This window comes from Eschrichtius robustus, chromosome 16 (genome assembly GCF_028021215.1).
Source record: "Eschrichtius robustus isolate mEscRob2 chromosome 16, mEscRob2.pri, whole genome shotgun sequence".
Taxonomy (NCBI): Eukaryota; Metazoa; Chordata; class Mammalia; order Artiodactyla; family Eschrichtiidae; genus Eschrichtius; species Eschrichtius robustus.
The window spans coordinates 170704-181400 of NC_090839.1; positions in this window are offsets into that span (position 1 = coordinate 170704).

Consider the following 10697-nt stretch of genomic DNA (forward strand, 5'->3'; position numbering starts at 1 on the left):
GCGTACCCTAACCCTAACCCCTACCCTAACACTAACACGTATCCTAATCCTAACCCGTACCCTAAACCGAGCCCTAACCCTCAAACTAACCCTAACCCTAACCCTAACCCATACCCTATGCCGTACCCGAACCCGTACCCCAACCCGTTCCCTAAGCCGTACCCTAACCATAACCCTAACCCTAACCCTAACCCTAAGCTACCCTTGACTACTTCTGCCTCCAATAGATTTCCTAAGCACTAGTGTTTTAAGGAACAGGTTTAAAAGAGAATCCTAGTGTGATTTCTTGATAATGGGTGTGTTCCTTATCTTCTCCTAGTGTCTAAACTCTTCTCCATGGCTGGACCCCCAAATAATATTCCTTGACGTGCTAAGGGGTATCTAGAGAGTGGGATAGGTTTAATAACTACCCTAACCCTAACGCGTACCCTAACCCTAACCATTACCCTAACCCTAACAAGTAGCCTAATCCTAACCCGTAACCTAAACCGAGCCCAAACCCTCAAACTAACCCTAACCCTAACCCTAACCCATACCCTACGCCGTACCCGAACCCGTACCCGAACCCGTACCCTAAGCCATACCCTAACACTAACCCTAAACCTAACCCTAACCCTAAGCTACCCTTGACTGCTTCTGCCTCCAATAGATTTCCTAAGCACTAGTGTTTTATGGAACAGGTTAAAAAGTGAATCCTAATATGATTTCTTGATAAGGGGTGTGTTCCTTATCTTCTCCTAGTGTCTAAACTCTTCTCCATGGCTGGACCCCCAAATAATATTCCTTGACGTGCTAAGGGGTATCTAGAGAGTGGGATAGCTTTAATAACTACCCTAACCATAACGCGTACCCTAACCCTAACCCCTACACTAACCCTAACACGTACCCTAATCCTAACCCATAACCTAAACCGAGCCCTAACCCTCAAACTAACCCTAAACCTAACCCTAAACTGTACCCTACGCCGTACCCGAACCCGTACCCGAAACCGTACCCTAAGCCGTACCCTAACCCTAACCCTAACCCTAACCCTAACCCTAAGCTACCCTTGACTGCTTCTGCCTCCAATAGATTTCCTAAGCAATAGTGTTTTAAGGAACAGGTTAAAAAGATAATCCTAATGTGATTTCTTGATAATGGGTGTGTTCCTTATCTTCTCCTAGTGTCTAAACTCTTCTCCATGGCTGGACCCCCAAATAATATTCCTTGACGTGCTAAGGGGTATCTAGAGAGTGGGATAGGTTTAATAACTACCCTAACCCTAACGCGTACCCTAACCCTAACCCCTACCCTAACCCTAACACGTACCCTAATCCGAACCCGTACCCTAAACCGAGCCGTAACCCTCAAAATAACCCTAACCCTAACCTTAACCCATACCCTACGCCGTACCCGAACCTGTACCCGAACCCGTACCATGAGCCGTACCCTAACCGTAACCCTAACCCTAACCCTAACCCTAAGCTACCCTTGACTGCTTCTGCCTCCAATAGATTTCCTAAGCACTAGTGTTTTAAGGAACAGGTTAAAAAGAGAATCCTAATGTGATTTCTTGATAATGGGTGTGTTCCTTATCTTCTCCTAGTGTCTAAACTCTTCTCCATGGTTGGACCCCCAAATAATATTCCTTGACGTGCTAAGGGGTATCTAGAGAGTGGGATAGGTTTAATAACTACCCTAACCCTAACGCGTAACCTAACCCTAACCCTAACACGTGCCCTAATCCTAACCCGTACCCAAAACCGAGCCCTAACCCTCAAACTAACCCTTACCCTAACCCATACCCTACGCCGTAACCGAACCATTACCCGAACCCGTACCCTAAGCCGTACCCTAATCCTAACCCTAATCCTAAGCTACCATTGACTGCTTCTGCCTCCAATAGATTTCCTAAGCACTAGTGTTTTAAGGAACAGGTTAAAAAGAGAATCCTAATGTGATTTCTTGATAATGGGTGTGTTCCTTATCTTCCCCTAGTGTCTAAACTCTTCTCCATGACTGGACCCCCAAATAATATTCCTTGACGTGCTAAGGGGTATCTAGAGAGTGGGATAGGTTTAATAACTACCCGAACCCTAACGCGTACCCTAACCCTAACCCCTACCCTAACCCTAACACGTACCCTAATCCTAACCCGTACCCTAAACCAAGCCCTAACCCTCAAACTAACCCTAACCCTAACCCTAACCCATACCCTACGCCGTACCCGAACCCGTACCCGAACCCGTACCCTAAGCCGTACCCTAACACTACCCCTAAACCTAACCCTAACCCTAAGCTACCCTTGACTGCTTCTGCCTCCAATAGATTTCCTAAGCAATAGTGTTTTAAGGAACAGGTTAAAAAGAGAATCCTAATGTGATTTCTTGATAATGGGTGTGTTCCTTATCTTCTCCTAGTGTCTAAACTCTTCTCCATGGTTGGACCCCCAAATAATATTCCTTGACGTGCTAAGGGGTATCTAGAGAGTGGGATAGGTTTAATAACTACCCTAACCCTAACGCGTACCCTAACCCTAACCCCTACCCTAACCCTAACACGTACCCTAATCCTAACCCGTACCCTAAACCGAGCCCTAACCCTCAAACTAACCCTTACCCTAACCCATACCCTACGCCGTACCCGAACCATTACCCGAACCCGTACGCGAACCCGTACCCTAAGCCGTACCCTAAACCTAACACTAATCCTAAGCTACCCTTGACTGCTTCTGCCTCCAATAGATTTCCTAAGCACTAGTGTTTTAAGGAACATGTTAAAAAGAGAATCCTAGTGTGATTTCTTGATAATGGGTTTGTTCCTTATCTTCCCCTAGTGTCTAAACTCTTCTCCATGGCTGGACCCCCAAATAATATTCCTTGACGTGCTAAGGGGTATCTAGAGAGTGGGATAGGTTTAATAACTACCCTAACCCTAACGCGTACCCTAACCCTAAACCCTACCCTATCCCTAACACGTACCCTAATCCTAACCCGTACCCTAAACCGAGCCCTAACCCTCAAACTAACCCTAACCCTAACCCTAACCCATACCCTACGCCGTACCGGAACCCGTACCCGAACCCGTACCCTAAGCCGTACCCTAACACTAACCCTAACCCTAACCCTAAGCTACCCTTGACTGCTTCTGCCTCCAATAGATTTCCTAAGCATTAGTGTTTTTAGGAACAGGTTAAAAAGAGAATCCTAATGTGATTTCTTGATAATGGGTGTGTTCCTTATCTGCTCCTAGTGTCTAAACTCTTCTCCATGGCTGGACCCCCAAATAATATTCCTTGACGTGCTAAGGGGTATCTAGAGAGTGGGATAGGTTTCATAACTACCCTAACCCTAACGTGTACCCTAACCCTAACCCCTACCCTAACCCTAACACGTACACTAATCCTAACCCGTACCGTAAACCCAACCCTAACCCTCAAACTAACCCTAACCCTAACCCTAACCCATACCCTACGCCGTACCCGAACCCATACCCGAACCCGTACCCGAAGCCGTACCCTAACCCTAACCCTAACCCTAACCCTACCCTAACACTAAGCTACCCTTGACTGCTTCTGCCTCCAATAGATTTCCTAAGCACTAGTGTTTTAAGGAACAGGTTAAAAAGAGAATCCTAATGTGATTTCTTGATAATGGATGTGTTCCTTATCTTCTCCTAATGTCTAAACTCTTCTCCATGGCTGGAACCCCAAATAATATTCCTTGACGTGCTAAGTGGTATCTAGAGAGTGGGATAGGTTTAATAACTACCCTAACCCTAACGCGTACCCTAACCCTAACCCCTACCCTAACCCTAACACGTACCCTAATCCGAACCCATACACTAAACCGAGCCCTAACCCTCAAACTAACCCTAACCCTAACCCTAACCCATACCCTACGCCGTACCCGAACCCGTACCCGAACCCGTACCCTAAGCCGTAGCCTAAACCTAACCCTAACCCTAACCTTAACCCTAACACTAAGCTACCCTTGAATGCTTCTGCCTCCAATAGATTTCCTAAGCACTAGTGTTTTAAGGAACAGGTTAAAAAGAGAATCCTAATGTGATTTCTTGATAATGGGTGTGTTCCTTATCTTCTCCTAGTGTCTAAACTCTTCTCCATGGTTGGACCCCCAAATAATATTCCTTGACGTGCTAAGGGGTATCTAGAGAGTGGGATAGGTTTAATAACTACCCTAACCCTAACGCGTACCCTAACCCTAACCCCTACCCTAACCCTAACACGTACCCTAATCCTAACCCGTACCCTAAACCGAGCCCTAACCCTCAAACTAACCCTTACCCTAACCCATAACCTACGCCGTACCCGAACCATTACCCGAACCCGTACCGGAACCCGTACCCTAAGCCGTACCCTAACCCTAACCCTAACCCTAAGCTACCCTTGACTGCTTCTGCCTCCAATAGATTTCCTAAGCACTAGGGTTTTAAGGAACAGGTTAAAAAGAGAATCCTAATGTGATTTCTTGATAATGGGTGTGTTCCTTATCTTCTCCTAGTGTCTAAACTCTTCTCCATGTCTGGACGCCCAAATAATATTCCTTGACGTGCTAAGGGGTATCTAGAGAGTGGGATAGGTTTAATAACTACCCTAACCCTAACGCGTACCCTAACCCTAACCCCTACCCTAACCCTAACACGTACCCTAATCCTAACCCGTACCCTAAACCGAGCCCTAACCCTCAAACTAACCCTAACCCTAACCCTAACCCATACCCTACGCCGTACCCGAACCCGTACCCGAACCCGTACCCTAAGCCGTACCCTAAACCTAACCCTAATCCTAAGCTACCCTTGACTGCTTCTGCCTCCAATAGATTTCCTAAGCACTAGTGTTTTAAGGAACAGGTTAAAAAGAGAATCCTAATGTGATTTGTTGATAATGGGTGTGTTCCTTATCTTCTCCTAGTGTCTAAACTCTTCTCCATGACTGGACCCCCAAATAATATTCCTTGACGTGCTAAGGGGTATCTAGAGAGTGGGATAGGTTTAATAACTACGCTAACCCTAACGCGTACCCTAACCCTAACCCCTACCCTAACCCTAACACGTACCCTAATCCTAACCCGTAACCTAAACCGAGCCCTAACCCTCAAACTAACCCTAACCCTAACCCTAACCCATACCCTACGCCGTACCCGAACCCGTACCCGAACCCGTACCCTAAGCCGTACCCTAACACTAACCCTAAACCTAACCCTAACCCTAAGCTACCCTTGACTGCTTCTGCCTCCAATAGATTTCCTAAGCACTAGTGTTTTAAGGAACAGGTTAAAAAGAGAATCCTAATGTGATTTCTTGATAATGGGTGTGTTCCTTATCTTCTCCTAGTGTCTAAACTCTTCTCCATGGCTGGACCCCCAAATAATATACCTTGACGTGATAAGGGGTATCTAGAGAGTGGGATAGATTTAATAACTACCCTAACCCTAACGCGTACCCTAACCCTAACCCCTACCCTAACACTAACACGTATCCTAATCCTAACCCGTACCCTAAACCGAGCCCTAACCCTCAAACTAACCCTAACCCTAACCCTAACCCATACCCTATGCCGTACCCGAACCCGTACCCCAACCCGTTCCCTAAGCCGTACCCTAACCATAACCCTAACCCTAACCCTAACCCTAAGCTACCCTTGACTACTTCTGCCTCCAATAGATTTCCTAAGCACTAGTGTTTTAAGGAACAGGTTTAAAAGAGAATCCTAGTGTGATTTCTTGATAATGGGTGTGTTCCTTATCTTCTCCTAGTGTCTAAACTCTTCTCCATGGCTGGACCCCCAAATAATATTCCTTGACGTGCTAAGGGGTATCTAGAGAGTGGGATAGGTTTAATAACTACCCTAACCCTAACGCGTACCCTAACCCTAACCATTACCCTAACCCTAACAAGTAGCCTAATCCTAACCCGTAACCTAAACTGAGCCCAAACCCTCAAACTAACCCTAACCCTAACCCTAACCCATACCCTACGCCGTACCCGAACCCGTACCCGAACCCGTACCCTAAGCCATACCCTAACACTAACCCTAAACCTAACCCTAACCCTAAGCTACCCTTGACTGCTTCTGCCTCCAATAGATTTCCTAAGCACTAGTGTTTTATGGAACAGGTTAAAAAGTGAATCCTAATATGATTTCTTGATAAGGGGTGTGTTCCTTATCTTCTCCTAGTGTCTAAACTCTTCTCCATGGCTGGACCCCCAAATAATATTCCTTGACGTGATAAGGGGTATCTAGAGAATGGGATAGCTTTAATAACTACCCTAACCATAACGCGTACCCTAACCCTAACCCCTACACTAACCCTAACACGTACCCTAATCCTAGCCCATAACCTAAACCGAGCCCTAACCCTCAAACTAACCCTAAACCTAACCCTAAACTGTACCCTACGCCGTACCCGAACCCGTACCCGAAACCGTACCCTAAGCCGTACCCTAACCCTAACCCTAACCCTAACCCTAACCCTAAGCTACCCTTGACTGCTTCTGCCTCCAATAGATTTCCTAAGCAATAGTGTTTTAAGGAACAGGTTAAAAAGATAATCCTAATGTGATTTCTTGATAATGGGTGTGTTCCTTATCTTCTCCTAGTGTCTAAACTCTTCTCCATGGCTGGACCCCCAAATAATATTCCTTGACGTGCTAAGGGGTATCTAGAGAGTGGGATAGGTTTAATAACTACCCTAACCCTAACGCGTACCCTAACCCTAACCCCTACCCTAACCCTAACACGTACCCTAATCCGAACCCGTACCCTAAACCGAGCCGTAACCCTCAAAATAACCCTAACCCTAACCTTAACCCATACCCTACGCCGTACCCGAACCTGTACCCGAACCCGTACCATGAGCCGTACCCTAACCGTAACCCTAACCCTAACCCTAACCCTAAGCTACCCTTGACTGCTTCTGCCTCCAATAGATTTCCTAAGCACTAGTGTTTTAAGGAACAGGTTAAAAAGAGAATCCTAATGTGATTTCTTGATAATGGGTGTGTTCCTTATCTTCTCCTAGTGTCTAAACTCTTCTCCATGGTTGGACCCCCAAATAATATTCCTTGACGTGCTAAGGGGTATCTAGAGAGTGGGATAGGTTTAATAACTACCCTAACCCTAACGCGTAACCTAACCCTAACCCTAACACGTGCCCTAATCCTAACCCGTACCCAAAACCGAGCCCTAACCCTCAAACTAACCCTTACCCTAACCCATACCCTACGCCGTAACCGAACCATTACCCGAACCCGTACCCTAAGCCGTACCCTAATCCTAACCCTAATCCTAAGCTACCATTGACTGCTTCTGCCTCCAATAGATTTCCTAAGCACTAGTGTTTTAAGGAACAGGTTAAAAAGAGAATCCTAATGTGATTTCTTGATAATGGGTGTGTTCCTTATCTTCCCCTAGTGTCTAAACTCTTCTCCATGACTGGACCCCCAAATAATATTCCTTGACGTGCTAAGGGGTATCTAGAGAGTGGGATAGGTTTAATAACTACCCGAACCCTAACGCGTACCCTAACCCTAACCCCTACCCTAACCCTAACACGTACCCTAATCCTAACCCGTACCCTAAACCAAGCCCTAACCCTCAAACTAACCCTAACCCTAACCCTAACCCATACCCTACGCCGTACCCGAACCCGTACCCGAACCCGTACCCTAAGCCGTACCCTAACACTAACCCTAAACCTAACCCTAACCCTAAGCTACCCTTGACTGCTTCTGCCTCCAATAGATTTCCTAAGCAATAGTGTTTTAAGGAACAGGTTAAAAAGAGAATCCTAATGTGATTTCTTGATAATGGGTGTGTTCCTTATCTTCTCCTATTGTCTAAACTCTTCTCCATGGCTGGACCCCCAAATAATATAACTTGACGTGATAAGGGGTATCTAGAGAGTGGGATAGATTTAATAAATACCCTAACCCTAACGCACACCCTAACCCTACCCCTACCCTAACACTAACACGTACCCTAATCCTAACCCGTACCCTAAACCGAGCCCTAACCCTCAAACTAACCCTAACCCTAACCCTAACCCATACCCTACGCCGTACCCGAACCCGTACCCGAACCCGTACCCTAAGCCGTACCCTAAACCTAACCCTAATCCTAAGCTACCCTTGACTGCTTCTGCCTCCAATAGATTTCCTAAGCACTAGTGTTTTAAGGAACAGGTTAAAAAGAGAATCCTAATGTGATTTCTTGATAATGGGTGTGTTCCTTATCTTCCCCTAGTGTCTAAACTCTTCTCCATGACTGGACCCCCAAATAATATTCCTTGACGTGCTAAGGGGTATCTAGAGAGTGGGATAGGTTTAATAACTACCCTAACCCTAACGCGTACCCTAACCCTAACCCCTACCCTAACCCTAACACGTACCCTAGTCCTAACCCGTACCCTAAACCGAGCCCTAACCCTCAAACTAACCCTAGCCCTAACCCTAACCCATACTCTACACCGTACCCGAACCCGTACCCTAAGCCGTACCCTAACCCTAACCCTAACCCTAACCCTAACCCTAAGCTACCCTTGACTGCTTCTGCCTCCAATAGATTTCCTAAGCACTAGTGTTTTAAGGAACAGGTTTAAAAGAGAATCCTAGTGTGATTTCTTGATAATGGGTGTGTTCCTTATCTTCTCCTAGTGTCTAAACTCTTCTCCATGGCTGGACCCCCAAATAATATTCCTTGACGTGCTAAGGGTTATCTAGAGAGTGGGATAGGTTTAATAACTACTCTAACCCTAACGCGTACCCTAACCCTAACCCCTACCCTAACCCTAACACGTACCCTAATCCTAACCCATACGCTAAACCGAGCCCTAACCCTTAAACTAACCCTAACCCTAACCCTAACCCTAACCCATACCCTACGCCGTACCGGAACCCGTACCCGAACCCGTACCCTAAGCCGTACCCTAACCCTAACCCTAACCCTAACCCTAAGCTACCCTTGACTGCTTCTGCCTCCAATAGATTTCCTAAGCAATAGTGTTTTAAGGAACAGGTTAAAAAGATAATCCTAATGTGATTTCTTGATAATGGGTGTGTTCCTTATCTGCTCCTAGTGTCTAAACTCTTCTCCATGGCTGGACCCCCAAATAATATTCCTTGACGTGCTAAGGGGTATCTAGAGAGTGGGATAGGTTTCATAACTACCCTAACCCTAACGTGTACCCTAACCCTAACCCCTACCCTAACCCTAACACGTACACTAATCCTAACCCGTACCGTAAACCCAACCCTAACCCTCAAACTAACCCTAACCCTAACCCTAACCCATACCCTACGCCGTACCCGAACCCATACCCGAACCCGTACCCGAAGCCGTACCCTAACCCTAACCCTAACCCTAACCCTACCCTAACACTAAGCTACCCTTGACTGCTTCTGCCTCCAATAGATTTCCTAAGCACTAGTGTTTTAAGGAACAGGTTAAAAAGAGAATCCTAATGTGATTTCTTGATAATGGATGTGTTCCTTATCTTCTCCTAATGTCTAAACTCTTCTCCATGGCTGGAACCCCAAATAATATTCCTTGACGTGCTAAGTGGTATCTAGAGAGTGGGATAGGTTTAATAACTACCCTAACCCTAACGCGTACCCTAACCCTAACCCCTACCCTAACCCTAACACGTACCCTAATCCGAACCCATACACTAAACCGAGCCCTAACCCTCAAACTAACCCTAACCCTAACCCTAACCCATACCCTACGCCGTACCCGAACCCGTACCCGAACCCGTACCCTAAGCCGTAGCCTAACCCTAACCCTAACCCTAACCTTAACCCTAACACTAAGCTACCCTTGAATGCTTCTGCCTCCAATAGATTTCCTAAGCACTAGTGTTTTAAGGAACAGGTTAAAAAGAGAATCCTAATGTGATTTCTTGATAATGGGTGTGTTCCTTATCTTCTCCTAGTGTCTAAACTCTTCTCCATGGTTGGACCCCCAAATAATATTCCTTGACGTGCTAAGGGGTATCTAGAGAGTGGGATAGGTTTAATAACTACACTAACCCTAACGCGTACCCTAACCCTAACCCCTACCCTAACCCTAACACGTACCCTAATCCTAACCCGTACCCTAAACCGAGCCCTAACCCTCAAACTAACCCTTACCCTAACCCATAACCTACGCCGTACCCGAACCATTACCCGAACCCGTACCGGAACCCGTACCCTAAGCCGTACCCTAACCCTAACCCTAACCCTAAGCTACCCTTGACTGCTTCTGCCTCCAATAGATTTCCTAAGCACTAGGGTTTTAAGGAACAGGTTAAAAAGAGAATCCTAATGTGATTTCTTGATAATGGGTGTGTTCCTTATCTTCTCCTAGTGTCTAAACTCTTCTCCATGTCTGGACGCCCAAATAATATTCCTTGACGTGCTAAGGGGTATCTAGAGAGTGGGATAGGTTTAATAACTACCCTAACCCTAACGCGTACCCTAACCCTAACCCCTACCCTAACCCTAACACGTACCCTAATCCTAACCCGTACCCTAAACCGAGCCCTAACCCTCAAACTAACCCTAACCCTAACCCTAACCCATACCCTACGCCGTACCCGAACCCGTACCCGAACCCGTACCCTAAGCCGTACCCTAAACCTAACCCTAATCCTAAGCTACCCTTGACTGCTTCTGCCTCCAATAGATTTCCTAAGCACTAGTGTTTTAAGGAACAG